Source organism: Rhinolophus hipposideros (genome assembly GCF_964194185.1).
Source record: "Rhinolophus hipposideros genome assembly, chromosome: 22".
NCBI lineage: Eukaryota > Metazoa > Chordata > Mammalia > Chiroptera > Rhinolophidae > Rhinolophus > Rhinolophus hipposideros.
The window spans coordinates 26,390,118-26,415,786 of NC_138068.1; the positions used below are offsets into that span (position 1 = coordinate 26,390,118).

Sequence of the window (25,669 nt, forward strand, 5' to 3'; positions counted from 1 at the left end):
GTTACGTGGAAAAAAGGCCTGGAAGTACACACTGTTCCCCAATAAAGTCCTGTTCCCCTTCCCCAATAAAACCTTTAAAATAAATAAATAAATAAAAAGAACTAAGAAGCCAGTCATGTTGTATGATTCCATTTCCATGAAATGTCCAGAATAGCCACATCTATAGAGACAGAAAGTAGATTAGTGGTTTCCTAGGGCTGGGGTAGAAATGAAGACAGGAATGGGGAGTGACTGTTAATGGGTTTGGGATTTCTTTATGGGATGAAAAAAATGTTCTAAAATTTGATTGTGGTGATGTTTGCACAAGTCTGATTTACTAGAAGCCAATTTAAATGGGAGAACTTTATAGTATGTGAATTGTATCTCAATAAAACACTGTTGTAAAGAACAAATGGAACAAACTTAAAGATACAAAAATAGAAAAGAATAACTATTCTGAGATAAAGAAAATCCGAGTATAGAGATTATAAAGGCATACCAGATTCACGTAAAATCAGAGAAGAAACTGATACTTGGACATATCCTGGCAAAATAATTTAACTACAGGATGAAAGTCATAGAAATATTCAGGGAGAAGAAGAAAATGTTTGGTTTACTTAAATAGTAGCAATAATTAACATAAGCCCCAAGATTTTCCAAAGCAGCATTAAATGCCAGAAGTCAACAGAATACGCAGATCTATAGAGAACTAAGGAAAAGATTTTCCCAAAGAATTTTATACCCAGACAAGTTGCCCTTCATGTGGGAAAGCCAAAAATTGCAATCTTAGATATACATAGGTTAAGAAAAGAAAAAGCAAAAAGCTTAAGGCCTTATTCCAACCACATAAGAAGCAAGATTCAGAGAGACCGCTGATATATGAGGATAATAATGTATGCCAACCAAAACCATGATCAGACAAAATTAAATAAAGAACATAAACCCAGTTATAAAACGGAATGCATGTGTCAAATCATCTTCTAAGCATATGCTATGTAAAGTAAAAAATATAATTAATAATAATAAAGCAGATTAAACAAGAGTATATCTAATAAAAATTGAAAATGGAATAAAAAGAAGTTAAAGCATTTCTCCCAGAAAGGAATGGAAAAATACCATTAGATCTTAGCTCTGACAACTGGAGAAACAGGTTTGTTTTTTATTTAATTTTTTTTACTTAAAGGAAACCACTATAAGAATTTGAAACTGACTACAGGCTCCAAAAAACCAAACTTGTAAATTAAATTCGTTTTATTAAAAACATTCTCAGATGTGTCAAAAAATAGACTTTTAACAAAGTGAAAAAAAATAAAGCAATATTAATATTGCTTTACTGTTAATTTTTGAATGGCAGACACAACGGAATTCATGCCAGAAAGTATAAAATGAAGGTCACTTAAATTGCCAAAGTATAAAATTCACAATAGAAATACATCAATTTTTATGTTCTAAACATTTCACTGAATCACACATAATGATTAGCAATATAAACGAAATGATCAACACATCATAAATACACCTGTCTGTATCCAAGGAAATCGGAGGTAAGAATATAGAGGGCTACAGGCTCGATCTCCTGATACAAAATTAATTTTATTTTGTATCAATCTGACCAAAATAATGAATAAGGCTAATATATCAGGTATCAAACTTTGCACCCCATAGAACTTTATTTTCAATGAGCTTGTGAAAATTGACCATCATGCCAAATGAAAATTTCAACCTCCACCAAAAAAGTATTTATAGTTTTCATTGCCTGATCATAATGCCAAAAAGAGGAAAAAAATAATTATCAATCAAGAAAGTCTAACAACTTCAAAATTTTCAACCTTTCTCCCAAATAACTATGGCACTATAGGTGAAATCGAAACTGTAAAAACACCCTTACAATTAAGAAAGAATAAACGACAAAATATCCTAAAGAAATTAAAGAGAGAGAGAAATTATCTAGGAAATAAGCAACAGAATTGATAAATTTGATGAATACATCAAAGAGGGCTCTTAATTAAATAAACCTCTCAAGATCACGGCAGAGACCTTCCATTCAAACTGCACAGGGCCCAGACGGCTTCCCAGGCAAGTATCTCCAAGCCTTAAGGAACAGTTACTATGCTACTCAGACAGCTCCAAAGCACAGGAAAAAGACGAAAAGCTTGTCCTTCCTTTTAGAAATCTAGCATAACCCAAAGTTGACAAATCACAAGGAAAAAGGCGAGTGTGTATTACAATACACATAAACAGGTAGAAGGAAGAAAAAATGTAAGATCAACAGAAGTCAAAACGGCATTTAATAAAACTCAACATCAATTTTTGAACAAAACCTTTAGTGCATTCTGACATGGGAGAAAAATGTCCTCAAAAAGAATCTCTATCTCATGCCAATAGCCAATGAGATACTTACACCCTAAAAACCCAGAAGGGGCCCATTAAAGCCAGAAACACAAAGAAGGAAGTCTGGTGGCCTCCATTACAGAAGATTGTTCTGGAAGTTCTAACTAACACAGTAAGAAACAGATTTTAAAGTTCAAATAATGGAAAAGGGAAGACAAAAGAATTATTGACAGTTAATGAATGGTATATTTACCCAGAAAGAGTTGTCTTTTTTTTTTTAATTTACGGCACTAGAAAAGATACTTAAGAAAAGCAGCCAGTTACGAAATGAGCATAGAAAATAGCATCTGGGTGCAGTAAGTAGCATTAACTAACACGGTGCCCCTTTAAAGCCGTGTAGGTACTCATATACATGCATGTGCAAGTGTGCTCAGAAAGCAGATAGCACTGCGCGGAGCATTTCACAGGGATTATCTCTGTCAAATGGGATTATAATTGGTTTTTAATTTGTGCTTATCTGATTTTCTAAGTTTTAGTTACGCTCTAAGTTTTAGTTATGTATTAGGGAACAAAACTAATAGTAGCTCAATTCTTAGTACCTATGTCAGGTCAGTAAATTTAGGACAAAAAATAAGGCAAAACAACTAAAAAGCTGAATTTGGCCAATACTAAAAGAAGTTTAATTCTACAGAAATAATCGTACATTTTAAAATATCTACTTTGAGTAATGCAGTCTCTGATTTATGTTTTCCCTTTAAGGACAAAATCTAAACTGCAGTTAAAAAAAAAAAAAAGTTGGTGGTTACCTATTTCTGCTTTTCCAAATAAATATTATATATTGACATTTCAATTTCACAACAGTAAGGACACTGTAAATTAGCAAAGAAGATTTGGGATTATCAGATGAACAAAAACTACTCTGATTCTATAATAAGCCAACCGGTGGAGGAATAAAATTCTATGAACACTAAAAGCAATGTATTAACAGCACCCTCTAGTGTTACAATATTTAAATGGAACTTGGTAAAGGTAAGAAATAAAATGAAATTGTTTTTAAAAAACAATTTTGGAAAATTTCAAACATATAGAAAAGTAGAATTAAAATACATTTTCATTTGCTAGATGTGGTCATGTGACTAAGTGTTGGACAATGGGAGGTGAGTAGAATGCCCTCTGTTCCCTCTTCCCACTGGCTGCAGGAACCAAAGGAGCCACATCACATAAGAAAGGAGACTCTATTACACATATAGGTATATTGAAAAAGCCATAACTATACCCTAAAAAACAAAATAACAAGAACAACAAAAAACCCACATGTAGACAGAGAAATTCTGATAGGACGATACAGTGAGAATAGCCTATTACTGAATTTTCAAAAGGAAATGGATCAGTACGTATTTCAAACCTGGTTGAATGTTATTTTCCTTCAAATGGAGGGATTGTGATAAAGGGTAAATATCTTGATGAGATGAATAAATTCACTGTTCACGCTGACTATCAAAGACTTATTAAATTGGCTTCTCTGACAGACACTTAAAGGATGGCCACTCTTTCACAATCTCAAAGCATGACTCAGAATGTGTAGACAGCACATGCCAGAATCTAGCAATAAAAGTAAAAACAAGCTTATCCAACGTTGAAAGTAAATCCATTGTGAAAACTGTATCCTTCACACTCAAGATTCACATCACAGTGTGTCCTGGTCAGCACCGTGCAGAATACAAGGGACAGTGGGAAAACGGCACTGGCCTGGGAATCTGGGACCCACACTGTAGACCACGCAGGGCGGTGTAAGTACAGGAAAGTCATTATCCAGTGGGCCTCAAATGTCTTGCACTAAAAAATAACGGTGTTGGCTTATATCTGTGGTGTCTACACTTCCGTTTTTAGTAATGGAAGAAATCTAAACAAAATACCACCTCTTTATTATTATTTGGTTGCCCTAATACAATGCTCTGATTTTGAGTTAAAGGCGGGGGCGGGGGCGGGGGGGGGGAGATCATTCAAGACCAAGGAGGGAAAAAAAATCAATTACTTTAGATCATTTTAAAATAAAATCAATTTTTAATTTTAATTCTTTGGGTTAAAAAAAGTATGTATGTGACATACCTATCAGAATGACTAAAAAAAGAAAAACTGCTAAGACAAAACCAAGTGCTGATAATGACACAGAGTAACCAGAACTCTCATACACACCTGGTGGGCATGTAAAACTGCATGACCACTTTGGAAAATATAAAGTTTTCTTATAAAGTTAAAGCATACATTTACCGAATAATATTACTCCAGGGTATCTACCCAGAGAAATGAAAACATATGTTCAAACAAAAATCTGTACATGAATGTTTACAGTGGCTTTATTTATAATAGCCCAAACTGGGAAACATTTCACCTTTAACTAGTGAATGCGTAAACAAACTGTGGCATATCTCTTTAAAACCAGGTATCATTTCACACCCATCAGATAAGGCCAGCATAAAAGAGTTCAATAATACCAAGTGTTGGCAAGATTGTGGATAAACTCTGTTCCCAGAAATGTAAATCAGTTCAAGTACTTGGGAAAACAATTTGGTAACATCTAGCAGTTTGGAGATGTGTGTGACTGTGATTCAGCAAAACCATTTCTCAGTAGACTCCACTCTGTTTTTAACAGTATACAACCAACACATCCATAGGAGAATATAGAAATAAGTTCTGGTATGTTTAAACAATAGAATAAAACAGCAGTTAAAACAAATGAACTCTAGCCACTTGGGTCAACATGAGTTGAAAATACATTCCTGAATAAGCAAGCAGGTTATGGAACACATACCACACGGGATATTTTATTTAAGGTTTTAAAGCATGCAGTCATGCTTTAAAAACATGAGTTTATGGACATATAAACATGTAATACAAAAGTAAAACATGGACCACAAATTTACCTCTGGGGGAGAGAGGGAGGGAAATGAGATTAGCAAAGAATAAAAAGAGGGTTATCTAAAATGTTTTATTTTCTTTTTTAAAAGAAATCCCAAAGCAAAGATTTATTAGACCTGGTTATGTGGTATATGAGTGTTCCTTCTTTCGTTTTCTTTCCATAAGAATTTTAACATTTAAAAACAAACTTTTAACAAAGACGATCTCTGGAAGGATACACAATACAGACACAAGACCTGGTAAAAGTGATTGCCTCCAGCAAGCAGGACTGAGATAAGATAGGAGGGCGGAGACTTACTTTTCATGTCAGTCCTCATTTACCTTTCAGATTTTGTTCCATGCACATCCATTATCTACGTTTTTAACTACAAATGCATTTGATATCATCATCACTTCCAATCCCACCTCCTCCCAGAAAAAAAAAAATCTACTTCAAGTATTTTTATTTAAGATAAGGAAAGGCTACTGATAGAGATTCCAGCCCTGACTGTGCCATGAATGAGCAACACCACCTTGGGAGGTGATTTAACCTGCCCCTCTCTGGGGATGTGCCGATTTAAACACACAAACCTATCTCCATAAACAGGAGATCAGAAGTTCTAACCATGCCACAGGGAGCAGTCAGCAGTCCTCCTGTAACCCTGGTAGGAAAACATTTAGAATCTCTTAAAATAGTTCCACATACATTAGCTGTAGTGATTGCCTCATATCCTCTGGCATAAAGTGGGTGGAGATGTATACAGATAGTTACCTGTTTCTCAATCCTCGATGAGTAGGAGGACAGGAAGTTGAGCAGGCAGTTATCTGATGACTTATTTTCTTAATGAACTAAGAAATGGAGGTCATGGTGGAGAGAAAGAAGACTGACGATGAGATTGGGGAAAGAATGACATAACAGAATGACAAAGAAAAACAAAAAAAGTCAATGTTCTAGCTGAGCCCAGAACCTGTAAATGTGTACCAGAGCAAGTCACCTTGATATCCAGTTTCTCTCCAGCAGAATACAACTGACGAAAACAACAGAAAAATTAAACGGTAGGACTGTGCCACTGAGGAAAGTTGGCAAGTTATGGGGTCAATTCAGAGAGAGGAAATCAAGATGCTGCTAAGATGGCAGGCACATGACTTCCTGTGGAGTCCACTGGAGTTAAAAAAGAAGAGGGAGGCAAGAGGAAGTCAAAAAAACACCCAAATGCCCAAGGAACAAGGACCTCTGGAGGAGAACAAATGAGAACTACGAAGGACAGGGTATGTGCAGAGAGGAGACTGTCCAAGCTCAAGATTCCAAAAGTGTCATCTGGGAAACGACAAGGCCCAGAAGAGCTGACATGAACTGGAAGTAAAATTCCCTAGAAAAGATCAGGTAAAGCGACAGTGAAGTTTGGAGACTGGAAGAGCAAACAATTTAGAGATAATGCTAAACGACACAGTAGAAAGAACAGTAGTGAGCCAGGAACCAACATTCTCAAGAAACATCAAGAATGGCCAAGAAGTTGGTAGATTATGGCAAAAAAACAAAAAGAAAGTGGTAACGCAGATGGGCGTGGACTTCAAAAATGATAGGCATGGCTGAATTAAGACTGGAGAACACAGCACACTGTGTCTCTCTACCTGGAATGCTATAATATCTGGAGAATTCGTATTCATATTTCAGATCCCTGTTTAAATTATCAATTCCTCAGCAAGCCTATCCAGACCCCTCAAAATCCAAATCAAATTGCTCACCTCCCTTCACTGTTCCCTCCAAAGCAACAACCACAATTCATACCAAGTATCCTTTATTCAAACTTATGCTCTTCTTGAGTTCATACATGTGTTCAGTAGGTTTGTGAGGAGTCCACATTTTTCTGAATCTATTTGGTACCTAAGTTTCGGCTAGCAAAAAATAAAATTTCAGAGAGTGAAGGGTATACCTAAAAATATAACCAGTGAGCTACCAGGTCAGGAAGACAGGGTCTCTGGCATACTGGCTTAAAGACACCTTAGCCACAGACACTTAAAAGCAATCTGACTGGCTGTAAAAATTCTTAATATTGTCAAGATTCCTTTTTTATTTTAATGTGATTCTCACTGTCTTGGTGATGGAAATATAATCATGTATAAGCTCTCTTGTAAAAAATGTGACAAATCCAAGGGCCTAAATAAAATTCAAATGCATCATCTATAATTCACTCAACAAATCATAAGACTACAAATAATTTATTTTAAATTCCTTTAGCAGGACAGCACTTGTATATACTATAAATGGGAGCATGATTGGTCATTTAACAACATCAATCAAAAGCTAAAAAATACATTATAGGCTTTGACCCAACAATTCTACCTTTAAGGAATTTATTATAAAAAATATAATTAAAATAGGCTCACATTTTTCACTATGAGAATGTTCACTAAAGTAGTACCTAGAATAATCCCAAACTAGATTAACGTCTAAAAACAGAAAACTGGTTGGCTAAATTGTAGGTACATGCTTATAAGAGAATATTGTGGGGATTAAAATTGGTAATAGAAGTACTCACTGACATGAAAATGTACTTAGTGTACCACTAAATGGAGAAAAAGGTAGGTTACAAAGCACACGATAATCCCATTATAGTATGTGTACACACACACACACACACACACACAAAATGAAGGAAAAACACCAAAATGGTGATCATCTCCAGATGATAGGATTGTAAGTGGCTTTTTGCTCTTATTTTTCTACAATGTGTTCTTATCGTTTTAATCTTTAAACCTTAAGAGTCACTGCCTAAGGACAATACTGAAATAAATATGCAGGCAAGACAAACTAGAATATATGGCACTGAAGAAACATACCATATTGATGTAGTCAATGTGCGCCCCAAAACAGCAGCAGGGTGAGTCAGCGTTTCCCTGTAACTAGATGTTTAAGTCCCTTATTTCTGAGGACTTGCTGCCACACCTGAGTAATTAAGGATACCAAAGGTGTGGTCAGAAGATAGGCATTCTTAATGTTATACAAACCTGTGCTCAGGGATTCTTGGTTTTCCTGTGTTTCCTTATATCCTTTTATTCTCAACTCTTCCAAAGGCCACTTTTATCTGACAATGGCACCGTACTTCACATTTTCCTAGGTCATCCATTCTTTATTTTAACAGAAATGAGAAATAGTCATTGGACCATAAACTTGAACATGTCGACAATTACAAGCTACAAAACATTTGTGATTCTTGGGTAAAAGAGAAAATTACTTTAAAAAAAGTATGTATGTGTATGTATATACATATATAGATACACATGTAAAATATGTTAAGAAGAATTTTTCTTCTCAAGCCAGGGAATAAATGAATTAACATCTAGAAATACTGCCTATCGATTTACTTGTTGAACTAGTTCAGAAGCATTTCCAGGCAATGAGAAACCTCAATTTGACAGAAAAAAAAAATGAGAAAGGGAAACTGATAGAAGCATCATTCAACTATGAGTACCTATGAATGGAGGTGACTTACATTATGGAATACCCAAAATCCAAAAGCTTACAAGCTGAAAACACACTGCTCAGCCATAGATAAAGCAAATGCAGGCCTTGAGCTGAGCCACCAGCCCCACGTAACTATTGAGCACTTGAAACGGGCTCAGTCCCATTGAGATGTGCTAAGTGTAAAAATACACAGACTTCAAAGAGTTACTATGGGGAAAAAAGTAATATATCTCATTAATAATTTTATATTGATTACTTGAAGTGATTTTTTTATTCATTAGATTATAAAATACATTACTAAAAATTAATTTTACCTGCTTCGTTCTACCTTATTTAATATAGCTACTAAAAAAGTACATGTGTGACTCCCATTATGATTGTATTGGACAGCGCTGGTCTAAAAATAGTGGATACCAGGAAAAGAGAAAAGTAAATTCTATTTCAGAGTACACAACCATAGTCATCATGATCAGACCCATTCCAAAGGCTGTGTTCTGATACTTTGAGTTCGCTAACAGACATACAGGGCCCTATATCTTAGTCCAAACAAACCCTGTCTTACTCTCCTACACAATTGGCTCTGCAGCCTGCACTCTGATGGAGGGGAGCAGGTGCCACAACCTAATTTCTCACACTCCCAGCACTTGGAGAAGGCGGGAGGGAGCCAGATGTGAGAAAGGCCAAAGCAGAAATCCACATGCTAACAACAAGCACAAGCTGAAAGGTCATAAAGGGAGCTGAGGCTCTTTGCTGGAAGCTCGGAACCAGCAACGAGAAATCTAAATCAAACACAGGGTCCATCCAAGGGTAACTACTACTCAAATCCAGAAGGGCTTTTTTAAGTATTAAATTGCAGGTTCTGGTTCTGTATGGCAAACCTACAAAAAGTAATACCTGTACTTAAAAGAATTACCATCAGAAAGAATAGAACAGATTTATCGATGAGATTTCACCATACCAAACAGAAAGTCACTTAGACAATTTATAAACATCTGGTCTTAATCCAACACTAACACGTTGATTTTATAACATATCCAACTGAAAAGGCTAGAGTTGTTCTAATATGCTTGGAATTACTTTCATAGTAATCGTTACACAACAACTCTTCTTTACCTTCTTATATAAGCTCTGTAATCATCAGTGTTTACATAGGGTTTTGAAACTACCCAATTTTTCCTGTAAATATTTAATTCTCTTGTTGCTACTGATCCAACTATAAACAACACAGAATTTTTATATAACATGTTTAGTAATGAGAAAGTGGGACACTGACGTCAACAGCAGTCTATAAACCAAAAACACAAGAATAACAAGACAGCCTCTCGGAAATCAGCTGCCAATAAAACAGAAATTTCTCCTCACTGCTTAAAGGTTTTGGTCCAGTTTATACCCAAGTGCCTCTGCATCTGTGGATCAACTTCTAAAATGAGCCTGAATCAGAACTAGGCACCTAGTCTGCAGGTTCCAGGAACTGGGCAAAGCTGTGAGTGCCCAGGCTGTGAACTATCACCTGTATACTCCTGATAACAAAGATAAAAGGTACTAACTAGCAAGCCTTCTCTTTTCTGGTTAGTAAGAGCTTAATATTTGGGGATCTGTAGTGATAATGTCAAAGAAAATGGAATAAACCAATCGTTCGGCCAGTTTCCTGCACAGCCACAATAGTCTGAGCGCTGACGTAGAAATGGAGTACACATGAAGCAATTTACCATCTAAATGGACAGACTGGGACAACTAGTGAATTACAGAAACATAACAATTACCGAACTGTGCATGACCGCTCAGAGAAACAGGAACCCAATAGGACTTGAAATGGTCAAAAATGACTTTTGGGAAGTGGGATCCAGGGTCAGCCTCCAAGGATGGAGAATCCTGAGTGGGATGCCACCATGGAGTCCAGAGCACACCATGGGAGGTAGAGTAAGAAACCCGTCACAGAGTCAAAGGACCCTCAAAAGTCCAATGTAAACACAACATGACTTTAGGAAACATGAGTTTCTGGGCAAGTAATGAGAACAGAAAGAGCCAAGAGCCCACTGCTGGACAATATCAAGATGGAAGATCAGAAAGCTACTGTTTTAATCCAAGTATAAGGATCTTGGCAACTGGACAACGGAAGTGACAAAGAGAAAAGGGGATGGACAAAGGGAGCAACATCAAAAGAAAAAAAAAAAAAGAAAATCAAAGACTTGGTGTCAAGGATGACCTCTAAGAGAAGAACAAGAGTGGGGCGGCCGATTAGCTCAGTTGGTTAGAGCTTGGTGCTCTTAACAAGGTTGCCGGTTCGATCCCCACGTGGGCCACTGTGAGCTGCGCCCTCTACAACTAGATTGAAACAACTACTTGACTTGGAACTGATGGGTCCTGGAAAAACACTTAAAAAATAAATAAAACTAAATAAAGCAGAAAAAGAAAAGAACAAGGGTGTATCCTTCAGAAATAAGTAGGGAAATGAGCTTAATGAGGCAAGTAATGACCAAGGTGTGAACATGTTGAATTTAAGCTGGTCCTGGCATGTATGTTTGACACACACCCACCAAAGGCCACCAGAGATGTGAGAGAGAAGCTCTGTGAAAGAACAAAGAGATTTGTGAATTGAAATATAACGGTAGTACCTAAAACTCTGAGAGTTGGGAGACCATTTATTTTTTGGGTATCCCTAGACAGAACTGTCTTCCCCTCATTACCTCCCTCATCGTTAATAAATAAATATTACTTCTAAGAATATAACACATAGAATTTGATGATGATAGCTTGAGAAAAGAAAGGCTACACATAGAAAACAAAAAAGTGAAAGAAATACACAAAAACATTCACAGGGTATCATTAGGTGGTAGGATCAAGAATATTTTCTTCTTCCTAAACTTTGGAATTTCCCAAGCTCTATTTATTTTTTTTAAATAGCAAGCATACACTTCATTAGAGAATGAAAGTTGGGGTGGCCGGTTGGCTCAATTGGTTAGAGCAGTGCTCATAACACCCAGGTTTCCAGTTCGATCCCCACGTGGGCCACTGTGAGCTGCACCCTCCACAACTAGATGGAAAAAAACGACTTGACTTGGAGCTGATACGTTCTGGAAAAACACACTGTTCCTCAATATTCCCCAACAAAAATTTTTAAAAAATAGAAAAAAAAATGAAAGTAAATATTTTTTTAAAAGGAATGATCCCCTCTAAGCATTTGTAAAAGCTCTTATAGCTATACACCTAAACGGTGACTTTTACTATATGTAAATTAAAAGTAAATAAATAAAAATACCATTGACATAACGTTTTACATCCACTATGCTGAATAAATTTAGTTTTGACAAGACAAAGTGTTTGAGAAAGTGTTTATCGGTAGGAATGCAAATTCTTACAGCTTCTCTACAGGACAATTTGTCAATATATATCAAAATTTAAAAACCGAAAAATCTTATGCACTATGTCCAATAACTTTATTGCCAGGAATTTACTTATGGGCATTCTCCCTGAAGTATGTACAAGAAAGTTCACTGCAGTATTGTTTATAACAGCAAAATATTTAAAATAACCAAAACGTCCATTGAGCTTTGGGATGAGGGAGCAGGTAGGAAGAAAGGGACGGGGGGAGAAATGCACCTTAGTAATGTATACCTATGTGCTTAGTCTCACTACTTAAATTGCAGAATGCTTGCAAAAGAGTGAGAACAGGTCTTACATCTCTTTCCACCCAGGGCTCAAACCTGTGACCCTGACTAGGGGTACAATAGCAGGACACACTCAAGTGTTTGCTGATTAAAAATGAAAATATTTACCTCCTACCTTGTAATTAGTATGAGTGGCAAGACTGTGCCTGTTTATTTTCTGGTTTAATCTGTGTGGAATGTGGCCTAAAGAAGTCCATTACCTTATCATTAGCATTACCCTAACAATTATTCCCAGGATTGCATTTAGACCGTTGCTGACAAGTGCAAAGGGTGAAGTCAAGCACAAATGAATTTGAACACTACAAGGCTACAAGCTGCTGGCACAACTCTATCGTGAAACCACAGCAGAATGAGAAAGGCTGTGTTTCCGACGCACCTAAATGCAGGGACGTGGACCTGTCCATATGCTTTCCGTTATACACCGCTGAACTCCATTTCCTTGTGCTGCTGAGCTCCAAGCTTGAAATCGCACAGACAGTCCCAGTTAGCCGTGTCAAGACCTAGCGAGAGAGAAACAAATGGTAAGTAGAAATAAAGAGGAATAATAAACCCAGCAGGAGGCATGCCGCATGAACTGTATCCACTTCTCACTCCTCCATGCCCAACCCTAGAACTGGTTCTATTACTTCTCACTCTTAAGGCACATCTCCAAGGTCCAAGCCTACCCCGGGCAGGATCACAGACTGCACCTCTGGTCCCCTTAAAAATCAACTCTCCATTTGGACAAAAGATTTTGGAAGATGGTCGTTTTAGAACACCTAGAAAAAGCAATTTTGCACTCAGTTGGAGTTTCTTCCTTGACAATTTTTAAATTTCATATTCCTCAGCACAGAGTCTTCATTTTAAAAAATGTTGGGCCAGCCCAGTGGCTCAGGCGGTTAAAGGTCCATGCTCCTAACTCTGAAGGCTGCCGGTTAGATTCCTGCGTGGGCCAGTGGGCTCTCAACCACAAGGTTGCCAGTTCAATTCCTCCAGTCCCGCAGGGATGGTGGGCAGCGCTCCCTGCAACTAAGATTGAACACAGCACCTTGAGCTGAGCTGCTGCTGAGCTCCCAGATGGCTCAGTTGGTTGGAGCGCATCCTCTCAACCACAAGGTTGCTGGTTCAACTCCCACAAGGGATGGTGGGCTGTGCCCCCTGCAACTAACAACGGCAACTGGACCTGGAGCTGAGCCGCGCCCTCCACAACTACAACTGAAAGGACAACTTGACTTGGAAAAATGTCCTGGAAGTACACACTGTTCCCCAATAAAGTCCTGTTCCCCTTCCCCAATAAAATCTTTTTTTTTTTTTTTTTTAAATTTTATCTTCACCACAACCCTTGGGAGCCACTGGGCTCACCCTGTACCAGTAAGAAAACCCAGAGTGGTGAGGCCTCCTGGCCAAGGTCCCGGGGCTTGGCAGAGGTGTGCCAGCACAGGGGCCAGGGCCCATCAGGACTATGACAGCAGAGTCCTGCCTTCAATTAGAACTACGTTGCCTCCAATGCCACTGCTAGGATAAACTGAAGGTACTGTATTTGTGGAGAAAGCAAAGATTTAATTACTCAAAAATCACCTTCTTTTAAAGCCTCTTAAAAATGTATTAATACATTGGGGGCAGGGGGTGCTTCCAAAAAAGCTGGGTCATACTCTGCGTAAGCTGGGTTATCAAGAAGTACATATGTTCATTTTATTGTTTATTCAATTAACATGTTTTACAAACTCTTGCACCTATGCCTACATTTCACAATTTAAAAAAATAAAAAACAGAAACTCAGAGCGTGACTCCGGGGGCTGTCTCTGCAACAGCCAGCCTGGCACCAGTCGGGAGCCTGGCCCTCCATTATAAAGAAAAACACACAAGGTGATAACAATTTAGCCAAACACCAACATGTTTCTCATTAGAAAATACTTATGCAGTGAATCTTTCTATTCTGCTATTTGTTCTGGGCAAGTTACTTGCATCACCATTCAGCAATGGCCTGGGGGGTAGGTAAATACGCAAATGCCATCAGACTTGTACCAGTCCAGCCTTCAACAAGCATCCAGTGTATTCTTTTAATTTCACAAACTAAACATTGGTGTTTTGCTGTTTGGGACGAAAAAAGATTACTACTCATTTTAAGTAATTAGAATATGAATGGAGAAATTATGTTTCTTCCTAAAACCTGTTTTTCATGCAAGGCAAAAAATAAAAAAATAAAAAAGATAATTCCCAAAACAAAATCTTTATAACATCAATCTATTTTAAGCTGTTTATTAAAAATTTACAGTCAGAGGGAGGTACAAAGGCAATATGCATCAGTGAAGATTAGTCAAGAGGAGGAATAATGGTAAGAACGTGAAAAAAAAAAGGAACAAAAGAACAGCTTATTTTCAGTTAAATAAAATCTAATCATATATATTATTCTTTCAAAAAAACAAGTTGCACAACACGTATAGTATAATCCCACTTTCATTAAAGGTATAATTATATAGTACTTATTTGTGGACCCAGGAAAGGGCTAGAAAGGATAAACATCAATCTGCCTTGAAGTGCAGAGGGCATCACGGGTGGTGTGGCTTTCGAAATCTGCTTTATACAATCTTGCCAAGTTAGAACTACTTTCTACTATGCATATGCTTTTTTTGTAAATCCTTTAAAGAGCCAAAAACATTAATTTTATTTTTAAAAAGAAAAACAAAGATTCCATAACAGCAAAGCTGCAAATTAACAAAATGTCATTTTAGCTACAAATCATTAAAAGAAAAAAAATCTGAAAGGACAAAAAGTCATAGACCCCCATGAAGATTTATTTTTGGAAAGTATTTTTTTAAGCTGATTGGTAAATCAAGTGTCTGGAAGGGCTGGCTTTCTACTCCATTTAACAACTACTGCAGATCAAACCACAGCACTGGGTCAGAAGTTCTAATACTGGAAAAACACAAGTGTATTTTTAAGAAAAGAGTTAAGCTGGAGTCACACAGCAAAAACAAGCCTGAGTTATCAGTGAGCATCCTTGAACTTCTGTCACAGCACCAACGGAGCACCCCTCCCCTTCAGACGTTCCATCACACTCTGGAAACATGAAAACCTGCCCTTTGCACACAAGGCTACAGAGCAGAGATCAAAAAGCCCAGCCCCCCCACCCCCCCAGCAAGTCAGAGGACACTCAGTCACAGGAGCACAATGACACACTACCTGACTTTCCCCCAGAAAGGCCAGTCCCAACTTACAAGAAACTGTTCAGTGCTTCTGGTTGTTTAATTGGAGTTTGCAAAAGTACTACATACTGTGGTTCCCAGAATTTGATTGCATAGAGAATAAATATTCACTAAGAAATCTGGGGGCAATAATATGGAATTGTCTTCTTTGTGTTTTACCATTTCCTTAAAAAGGGATGGTAATACTTCAGAAATAGGAAGGATGTAACCCCAGAGCGAAAACCACCCACAGGCCAGAAACTCTGAGCAGCGAAAATCATTATATCAATTCAGCAGACGCCCAAAAGGCGGACAAAACACCTACTCCTGATTTAAAAAAAAAAAAAAAAAAAACCTTTACAATGAAAATTAAAATGATACTTGCTGACTGAATATCACAAAGAACACCTTCCGAAAACAAGGGCAAACACAAAATGCAATGTACTCATCACGCTTTTACATTTAGTTCGTACTTTTTCCAAGGGTTTGTTCATTTATATATCTATTCGTTCCTATTGTTTATATTGACATATATACCAGATATACTGGTTTTCTAATTTAGTCTCACAACGTACTGTCGAGTAGAGTCGACGTAAGGACTTGCAAAAGAAGCACGTGTATGCACCTGCAAATCTTGATGAAATGGGCATTTCTTTTTTAAAACCTGAACAAAAAGCAACATATGAATAGAGAAAGTTACAAAAGCAAAGAACTATGCTTTAAAAAGGTGCCAGGTTCAGACAAATTCACAGGCCAGTTATTCCCTAACATTCCTGGTGAGAAATGGGAAACCTTCCCAATTCCTTCTGGGAAAACTGACAAACAAAGAAAACCCAAGAGAAGAAAACTGTACGTCAACCTCACTTGCCATTCCTAGATTTCTCTTTTTTTTAACTGCTGCAAATTTGACAAGCAAAGAATGACATCTGGTTTCAATCTTGATTTCTTTGATCAAGGCGTCTATAGTTCTCTTATGAACTGCAAGTGCCTTTTGTCCATTTTTTCAGTAGGTTTCGTTTTTTTCTTATTTTCTTATCCTTGGAAATTAAGGACATTAACACTTGGTCGTGTTGCAAACACTTTCAACAGAAAAAGCAAATGACTACTTTTTCCATTCTGTTTATACCATTTGAAATAAATGATTTTAAAAATCTCTCTTAAGTCAAATCATAATTTCTTCTATCACTTTTGTGCTTTGAAGTCCCTCCCAATTCAAGATCAGAGAAATATTCACCATCATTTTCAGCTAGATGGTTCTGGTCAAAATAATTTAAAAACGTTTAACAGCCGTCCCTTTAAAAATACATATCTAGGGCGGCCAGTTGGCTCAGTTGGTTAGAGCTCAGTGCTCATAACACCAAGGTTGCTGGTTTCATTCCCACATAGGCCAGTGAGCTGCGCCCTCCACAACTAGATTGAAAACAACGACTTGACTTGGAGCTGATGGGTCCTGGAAAAACACACTGTTCCCCAATATATTCCCCAATAAAAAAAATACATATCCAATAAAATCATTACTCTAAGAAAATAGATGAGTATAATTATATTCACTTTAGTTGTACAAGTAAATGTACAATATTTAAGGACTGGCTAAATATAACAGTAAAATATTTTATGATGAAATACTACAAAATCATTCTATCATATACTATCTGATGACATGGGGAAATACTGTTTCCCCAAAAATAAGACCTAGCCGGACCATCAGCTCTAATGCGTCTTTTGGAGCAAGAATTAATATAAGACCCGGTATCGTATTATATTATGTTATATTATATTATATTATATTATATTATACCCAGTAGTTTTTGCTCCAAAAGATGCATTAGACATGATGGTCCAGCTAGGTCTTATTTTCGGGGAAACACGGTAGTTATAATCTGTTACTAAGTGGGGGGGAGGTAGAACATCTCCATTTTTATATAAAACTATACTTATTTGGCAAGCCAGGCAATCTAGACGCTTACCTAAATATTAACAGTGACTGAGCCTCCCTGGGTGTCAGACTGCAAGTGATGTCTTATTTCTTTATACTTTTCTGTTTTACACATTACTAAAATGAACATGTGGTATGTTTGTGATTAGAAAAAAAGTTTAAAATTCATAAATACTTATGTAAAACAAGTCACTAAAAATAATTTTGCCCACATGCTTAAGTTGCAACTGTCTTTCAAAAACAATTAACAATGGGGAGAACAGATGGCTCAGTTGGTTAGAGCACAAGCTCTGAACAACGGGGCTGCCGGTTCAATTCCCACATGGGCCAGTGAGTTGCGCCCTCCACTACAAGCTGCCACTGAGCCACGGAGGGAGGCAGGGGGCGGCTGAATTCAAGTTCTTTTTTTTTTTTTTTTTTAAGAGGACTTTATTGGGGAACAGTGTGTACTTCCAGGCCCTTTTGTCAAGTCAAGTTGTTGTCCTTTCAGTCTTAGTTGTGGGGGGCGCAGCTCAGCTCCAGGTCCAGTTGCTGTTGTTAGTTGCAGGTGGCGCAGCCCATCATCCTTGTGGGAGTCGAACCGGCAACCTTGTGGTTGAGAGGATGCACTCCAATCAACTGAGCCATCCGGGAGGCAGCTCAGCTCAAGGTACCGTGTTCAATCTTAGTTGCTGGGGGCTGAGCCCACCATCCCTTGCAAGACTCGAGGAATTGAACTGGCAACCTGTGGTTGAGAGCCCACTGGCCCACGTGGGGATCGAACTAGCAGCCCTCGGAGTTAGGAGCATGGAGCTCTAACCGCCAGAGCCACCTGGCCGGCCGGAGTAGGAGCTCTTAACAGCAAGGTTGCCGGTTTAATTCCGGCTTGGGATGGAGGGCTGAGGCCCCTGCAACTAAAGACTGAAAACAGCGACTGGACTTGGAGCTGAGCTGCGCCCTCCACAACGAGACTGAAGGACAACAACTTGGAGCTGATGGGCCCTGGAGAAACACACTGTTGCCCAATATTACCCAATAATTTTTTTAAAAATTAACAATGGCTTTCCTTCACTTAATATATTTAATCCCATTATTACAAATAGGATAACAAACATTTAATTCAACGAAAGTACTCTTCCTAATTACCGGAAGATCTAAGGAGTAATAATTGATTTATATTCCTGGCAAAATGACCAAGTTAAAAATACCACCCAGTAGCAATTAGTCAGTGGTAAGCAGTCAAACTGCTACCAAAAAAAGATTCGATTTCTCCCTTAATAAACTGTACCTTAGCAAGTGTGAACAAGCACTATTTGGTTCAACTAAACTGAGAAACCTATTTTATGCACTCTTACCCCAAAACTTCTTGAAACCTTTCCAAAATTTCTATGAGTGCTCATGATTAAATAATAATCAAATTAGAGACTGGATGTCCTAACTTTGAACTCAGAACCAGGGAAGATGTGGAAATGGACAAGCTGGAGTTCCAGACAGGCTGCTTCTCCCAGTGAGTGTCCCAGCATCTGACCCAGCACCTCTTTGTGTGAAGACGAAGGTAAGTAAAGGTGGAGGGGAGAAAGAACACAAAGGGTTTAGAAATACCACAGCCCCACCCTGTGAGGACAGTGGGGGCACAGACAGGAAGCAGAGACTTTACCCAGTTGGAGGCTGCACCCAGTTGGAGGCAAGCGGAGAACCAGAATCCAGACCGGACACATTTCTCATTAGAATCTGGAGAGGAAAATACTGCCAGGAAACGCATAAAAGGAACTTAGTGCCTACTCCCTGCTGTGTGCTACACACATTAAGTTCCTGTCCACAACCTCAAGGTGTGTAAGAAGACTAATGAGCCCTAAAATCTAGTTAGGACAAGTGTTTCCAGAAGCCTGGAACACAAAAGGAAGCCCATCTTTTGGAAAAAGCCTAAAGGATATAATTAGAAAGTCATTTAAGACTATTCTCAAAAAGTGGAGACTTTTGTATCAAGCTTAATTTTTTGAATACTACTGGAGTAAAAGTAAGAATTACGGCACAAGAGTCCCATCAACCTTAAAGAGACATCATATGTGCCCAAAGGGAAAAGTACTAAATACCTCAAGTATCTATCCAAGCTGAACACTTGAGTGCAAAGCCTGGAAAGACACCTTTCTGGCTATTTAGAATAAGAGCACCCAACTTGCAGGCCATTTCACTTAAAGCTCCCATGTATTGGGGCCATGAGGTTGAAAAAACTTCAAGTTCAAATGTTACTAATTCAAAGGTGGTGGCTGATTATTTCAACATATTTTAGTAGACAAACAGATTTGAAATTAAAAATAAAATTTTATAAAATCAAGCTGATAGATTTTTGTTCATTTTTTAGAAAAATGTTTCCTTTGAACCTTTAAAGTTTGAAAAGTGAGATTTTTATTTTGAAAACTGAACTCCAAGACAAATGATCTACAAATAAATCTTACTTCTTGAATACATCATAAAATTACAAGACAAAATGGGAAAATATTTGTAACATGTTCAAGTGCCAATATCCTTGATGTAAAAAGAATTGCTATAAATCATCAGGAAAAAGACGAACACAAAACTAGAAAAATTGGTAAAGGAAATGAATAAACCAAACAAAATATGAAATGACCAAAATCTCATTAAAAAGTGTTCAAACTCACTAGTTATCAAAGAAAAGCAAAATAGAACAATGATTCTATTCTTCATGCAAACTGGTATAAAAAAGTTTCAATATAGCATAATTCCCAGTGTGTTACCCGGGATGCAGTAAGTATCCTGCATGTATGTTATGTATGTGTCAAAGCCTTAAAAATGCAAATGATGACCCTTCCAAAAATGTGGTCTACAAAATAATCAGAAAAATGCACACAGATTTCCATACAAAGCTGTTCACTATTGTATTATGTTCACCACAACAAAAAAAGTTCATAAGCTAAATGCCCAACAATAGAAGGATTTGTCAAATAAAACATGATGGATTCAGCACAAATGAGCTGTTAAAAACCATGATTAAAGGGCTATTTAATGACTAAGTCATTTGCCTAAGATATACTGCTAAGTTAAAAAAACAGATTTAAAAAGCTCCTGTATGATCTCTATTTTAAAACAAATACAAATATATGTGTGTGTGCATATATACATACAAAGAAATTTTACTTTCAAGTAAGCCACACACAAAAAAGAATGTTTAATAAGTAAAATAAGGTATTTTAGGTGTAAGATTTTCACCACAATCCTAATATTCTAATACAGGACACCAGTCCCACTTCTAGATACTTTTCCCGTAATTCTGATCACTTCTGACCAATATCTTCTTTACTTCAATTGTAATTCTACCCAATAGCTTCTGTGTTCTTAAATGACAATCCTTAAAATAGCTGTGAATGTCCTGCATATTCTTCCCAAATCACTCCATTTCCTATAGCAAAAGGCAGAAGACACAAGAATTCCTGAGATATGAGGAGCACTCTCCAGGGACTCTGCTCTATCCTTGCTCTCTCTACAGACCAGGGACAACTACAAATAGTCAGGGGGAAGTCAACAGCAAAATCATTTTATTTCTCGGGAGAACAATGTCAGTGATCATACCAAATGAAGAGAAAGTGCACAAACAGACCTGTCATACGTTCTTCACCAAAACGACCAAATGTTTCACACATGGGGATCTACAGCTATGCACATTTCCATTCCATATATGTTCAGTCAACTAAGCACAGGCTTTAAAAAGCAGTAAATAGCTGCATTTTAGTGTTTTGAAAGCAATGGTTCTCAACCCTGGCTACAAACTGGAATCACCTGGGAGATGTTTAAAAATCCCAACGCTAATTAGACTGTGCTCTGATCAACTGCACCCCAGTCTCTAGGATGAGAGTAGACAGTAGTTTTTTAAGTTCTCTAAATGATTCCAATTTGCTCTCAAGTTTGAGGACCACTGACTTGAAGCGTTTTTTCAAACAATAAATAATGACCCATAAGAGTGAGTAAAGAAATCAATTCAGTGGGCTGGGGCCAACTTTTTTTTTTTTCAGATGGAGAGGGGAGAGGAGAGAGGGACAGGAGACAAGAACAGGGAGAGGGAGAGGGGAGGGAGAGGGAAAAAGAAGGGGGGGGGGAGAGAGAGAGAGAGACTAGATCTCATGAAAATTTTCAGTTAAAAATATACAATTCTTGGCAATACCACCCAGATTAATCTACAGATTCAATGCAATCACTATAAAAATCCCATCTGCCTTTCTAGCAAAAAATGACAAACTGATCCTAAAATTCAAATGGAAATGCAGAGGACCCAGAATAGCCAAAAAAAAAACCTTGAAAGAAAACTGGAGGACTCACACCTTCCAATTTCAATACTTAATACAAAGCTATAATAATTAATACAGTGTATTTACTGGTATAAGAATAAACAAATAAGGGCGGCCTGTTAGCTCAGTTGGTTAGAGCGCAGTGCATTAGAGCGCAGTGCCCTTAACAAGGTCGCCGGTTCAATCCCCACATGGGCCACTGCGAGCTGCGCCCTCCCCATCTAGACTAAAACACTACTTGACTTGGAGCTGATGGGTCCTGGGAAAACAAACTTAAAATAAATGTTTAAAAAAAAACAACCCAAGAATAAACAAATAGATCAATGGAAAAAACGGAGAATCCAGAAATAAACCTTAACATTTATGTCAGGTGATTATGGTCAGTTGCTTTTCAACAAGGGTGCCAAGACAATCCATAGGGAAAGTACAGTCTTCAACAAATGCTGCCAAGACAACTGGAAATCCACATGTACAGGAATGAAGTTGGATCCCTACCTAGTACCATACACAAAAATTAACTCAAAATGCATTTAAGAGATAAAATTATAAAACTCTTGGAAGAAAATGTTGGGGTAAATCTTTGTGACCTTGGCTTAGGTGATGGTTTCTTAGACATGACATCAAAAGAACAAGCAACAAAAAAATACACAAATAGAACTGCATCACAATGTAAAACTTTTGTGTTTCAAAGGACATCAGAAAGAATGTGAAAGGACAGTCCATAAAACAGGAAAAATTATTTGCAAATTATAAGATAAGAGAATAATATGAAAAATATTAAGAAATCTTGCAACTCTCAAATATATGGTGATGGAAGGAGAACTGACTCTGGGTGGTGAACACAAAATGAGATTTATAGATGATGTAATACAGAATTGTACACCTGAAATCTATTGTAATTTTACTAACAATTGTCACCCCAATAAACTTTAATTAAAAAAAAGAAAAAAGAAATCTTGCAACTCAACAATACAAAGATAACCCAATTTTAAAATGGGCAAAGGATTTCAGTAGACATTTCTTCAAAGGAGACATAAATAAATGGCCAATAAGCACAGGAAAAGGTGCTCCACCTCATTAGTCGTTAGGGAAATGCAAATAAAAACCACAATGAGATACCTCTTCATACCCATTAGTACGGCTATAGTCAAAAAGACAGACAACAACTCGAGTTGGTGAGGATGCAGAGAAATTGAAACTATCACATATTACTGACGCACCACTTTGGAAAAGTTTGGCAGTTCCTTGAAATGATAACATAGAATTTTACCCTCACACAGTAATTCCACTCCTTAATATTTACCCAAGAGAACTGAAAACATGATCAAGCAAAGACATGTATACAAATGTTCACAGCAATATTACTCATTAACAGCTAAAATGTGAAAACAACCCAAATGTCCATCCACTGATTAGTGGATAAACAAAATGTGGTACTGTTACATGTTACAATAAATCACAAACAAATTACGCTAGGTTAAAAAGTCAAGCACAAAAGACCACATACGATATGATTCCATTTATATGAAATGTCCAGATAAAGCAAATCTGTAGAAATAATGTAGATTTGTGGTTGCCAGAGGCTGAGGGAAGAATGAGGAGTGACTGTAATAGGTAAGGGGCTTCTTTTGGGGGTGATGAAAACGTTCTGAAATTAGACAGTGGTGATGATTATGCAACAGTGAATATACTATAATAAAAACTGAAGCATACTCTTTAAAACGGTGGATTTACATCTCAATATGACACGTCTCAAGCTTTAGGTGAATTATTTCTCAATAAAACTTTTTTCTTTTTAAGGTTATTCTGTGTCAAGAGTCGCTCCCATCATTCCCCCAGAACCGCATGTGGTTCCTTTAACATAGGATAGTATGAATAAATAGCCTTCCCAACTCAAAGGCCTTAATTCAGAGCCACGTATTTCATGACCAGATCACAACATCAATTTAGGGCATCACAACTTTTTTTTTTTTTTTATGAATTAGGAATAGAAAATATCGGAATATACAGCATGTAAGGTTATGTGTGGGTTTTGTGGAAATTTTTTTTTAAGATACACAGATGAATATATACACACATCAATGGCAGTCATCAAAACAAAACCTGAAAAATATATTTTACGAGTTGACCTGTTCAACAAACAAAACAATATGTATAAGATCTCAGAGTTGAAAAGAGAAATTGAAAAAAAGTTGAAGCCACTTTGAAGGATCACCCTAGGGGGAAAAAAAAGGATCACCCTAAGCACTGAACTAAACACTAGAAAAAGTGAATTGGACGAGTGAAGTAATGAGATTCCCTAGCCCACTGAAGGGCATCTGAGAGGGTTCAGAGGAGCTTCCTGCTCCCACAACAGTCAGGGCCCCTGCTGGTACAGTCTACAGCAGACAGAATGCGAACATAGGAGCAGAGGGTGCAAACACAACACTCTGTACCAATCAGGCCGTGCAGGGAGAATGCAAGCTGCAGGATGGGAGCCTGGAAATGCAGGGCCTGGACTCACGCTGCGTGTCTAGAAGCTGGTGCAAAAAGCGGAACTTCAACAGAAAGGGTAAAATCGGTATTGCTAACGTATTCAGTTTATCTTCACAGGGACAAAAAAAAAAAGGAAGAGAAACAAGAACCCACAAAACTTCTTAGGGAGAAAACACTTTCAAAGACTTGCAGGTCAGAATCCCTGACACAAAAGCTATGCCAGCAGTTGCATAATATTACAACGTGGCTAGAAAATAGAAGTCCTTGGAATAAACCTGAAAGATATAACTCATATAATTCCTCCTGGCAAGAAATTTGAGGTCATCCTCAAATCAGAAGGGAAATTGGACTTATTTGGAAAACTACCACAATAACAGGGACAGATTCCACCAAGAATTTCTGTGGTACATAAAATTTCAGGGTCAGTATCAAGGTGACAAATTTCGTTCATTCAAAAACACCACGTATGATACTGTAATTTAGTGAAAAAGACATTGAAAACAGGACACTTCTGTAATATTGTTCAGAATTATATACAGTATTTCATTCCAATAAAAATTGAGAATAAGAAGGACCACTGTCACATTTAAATCTGTTCTCTAAGTACTGTACAGTAATAAGAAAAAGAAATGTATAACTATAAGAAGAAAAAACCAAAATGATCGTTTGCAGCAATTATGATTACTAAAAAACTCAAGAGCATCACGACTCTTCTGAGTTTGCCCACACTTTCCTCACAAGTGTGTACCTTTATTTTCAATAAATCACTTTCACTTTCATGGAGAAAAAAAACTCAAGAGAATCAACTACAAAACAAGAGCAACAAGAGTTTGGTTAGGTGGTAGAGCAGATACAATGCTGTTCCATTTTCCTCATGGACACACAAAATGGCTGTTTCCCATTTCCCTGGCATCTAGGATGGGGCAACAGAGTGGGAAAAATACAACTACTTCCAAGCTTGGCCCATAAAAAAATATTCCATGCCCAAAATTCCACGGCAAACTTAGAGGCCACATTTGAAGTCAGTTGTGTTCTCAGATGGAAGGAGCCTAGTTCTCCAACTAATCTCTTAGGGAAGGAACCACCCACAAAAATGTGAATAAGAAATAAATTTTTATTTTGTCAGGACACAGATTTTGGCTCGCATTAACTACCCTGAATAATACAGGTGGTCAGTTATAAGATATACAGACTGCCAGCGGTATACTTTCTTTATCCTTGCGCTGTATCAGTTAGGAAATAGTACGTGTGGGGGGAAGGGAGGAGCAAGGGAAAATATTCTCATTCTAAATAGCAAACATTTTTAAGGAAAGAGCAAGAAACAAGTAATCTGTAGACCATATATTAGAAAAAAATCTAGAAAAATGAGAGATATAAAAGATCTGCATAAATCAAAAGATTTGTGCTTGTGACAGAACAATTCAGTATTAGAAAGATGAGGTCTCCCCAAATTAATTTAAACATTTAATGAA

General features: G+C 37.4%; 1 protein-coding gene across 2 annotated transcripts in view; it reads right to left on the bottom strand.

The window, feature by feature from the left end:
- SLC23A2 (solute carrier family 23 member 2) overlaps window positions 1-25,669 on the bottom strand; it is a 114,594-nt gene that overhangs the window by 81,545 nt on the left and 7,380 nt on the right. For both annotated transcript variants that reach the window (XM_081033939.1, XM_081033937.1), the window contains exon 2: window positions 12,719-12,842. The gene's annotated coding sequence lies outside the window, so the exon portion shown is untranslated. The remainder of the gene's footprint in view (window positions 1-12,718; window positions 12,843-25,669) is intronic.